Source organism: Papaver somniferum, chromosome 4, assembly GCF_003573695.1.
Source record: "Papaver somniferum cultivar HN1 chromosome 4, ASM357369v1, whole genome shotgun sequence".
NCBI lineage: Eukaryota > Viridiplantae > Streptophyta > Magnoliopsida > Ranunculales > Papaveraceae > Papaver > Papaver somniferum.
Window position 1 is genome coordinate 127,096,318 of NC_039361.1, and position 1,657 is coordinate 127,097,974.

Consider the following 1,657-nt stretch of genomic DNA (forward strand, 5'->3'; position numbering starts at 1 on the left):
AACATCCAAAGATAATCTTCATTATTGCAGGGAATTTTGTTAGTATCATTCATTATAAAGAATTAAGTTACTTTCAGTTGGCTTTAACGAATCCCTTGGCAAGTAGATACAAGTGCTACGAAATATAATTAATTTAAAGCTTTTTCAGAGCATTTTAGAGTTTTTCTGAGCTCTTTAGATATTTAGGGCTTTTTAGAGTTTTGAGGTTTTTTTATAGTTTTCAACGCTTTTTAGAGAACATTCAAAGTTGATCTTCACTATTGTAGGGAATTGTTATTATCATTCTTTGACAAATCTCCTAGCTTGTAGATCACAGTGCTACAGAGTATTATTAAATTTAAGCTTTTCAAAGCTTATTGGAGTCTTCCTGAGCTTTTTTGAGTTTCTAGAAGCTCTTTCAGGGCTCTTTAGTGTTTTTAGGAAACATCCAAAGATAATCTTCATTATTGTAGGGAATTTTGTTAGTATCATTCATTATAAAGAATTAAGTTCCTTTCAGTTGGCTATAACGAATCCCCTGGCTAGTAGATACTAGTGCTATGAAATATAATAACTTAAAGCTTTTTCAGAGCTTTTTAGAGTTTTTCAGCTCTTTAGATTTTTCAGAGCTCTTTAGATATTTTAGGGCTTTTCAGAGTTTTCAGGGTTTTTTAGAGTTTTCAACGTTTTTTAGAGAACATTCAAAGTTGATCTTCACTATTGTAGGGATTTGTTATTATCATTCTTTGACGAATCTCCTAGCTTGTAGATCCCAGTGCTACGGAGTATTATTAAATTTAAGCTTTTCAAAGCTTATTGGAGTCTTCCTGAACTTTTTAGAGTTTCTCAGAGCTCTTTCAGGGCTCGTTAGTGTTTTTAGGAAACATCTAAAGATAATCTTCATTATTGTATGGAATTTTGTTAGTATCATTCATTATAAAGAATTAAGTTACTTTCAGTTGGCTATAATGATTCCCCTGGCTAGTAGATACTAGTGCTACGAAATATAATAACTTAAACTTTTTCAGAGCTTTTAAGAGTTTTTCAGCTCCTAAGATTTTTCAGAGCTCTTTAGATATTTTAGGGCTTTTTAGAGTTTTCAGGGTTTTTTAGAGTTTTCAAGGCTTTTTAGAGAGCATTCAAAGTTGATCTTCACTATTGTAGGGATTTGTTATTATCATTCTTTAACGAATCTCCTAGCTTGTAGATCCCAGTGCTACGGAGTATTATTAAATATTAGCTTTTCCAAGCTTATTGGAGTCTTCCTGAGATTTTTAGAGTTTCTCAGAGCTCTTTCAGGGCTCTTTAGTGTTTTTAAGATTTTTAGGAAACATTTAAAGATAACCTTCATTATTGTAGGGAATTTTGTTAGTATCATTCTTTATAAAGAATTAAGTTAAATTTAGTTGGTTTTAACGGATCCCCGGCTAGTAGATACTAGTGCTACGAAATATAATTAAATTAAAGCTTTTTCAGAGCTTTTTAGAGTTTTTCAAAGCTCTTTAGATTTTTCAGAGGTCTTTAGATATTTTAGGGCTTTTTAGAGTTTTCAGGGTTTTTTTAGAGTTTTCAAGGCTTTTTAGAGAACACTCAAAGTTGATGTTCACTATTTTAGGGATTTGTTATTATCATTCTTTAACGAATCTCCTAGCTTGTAGATACCAGTGCTACGGAGTAT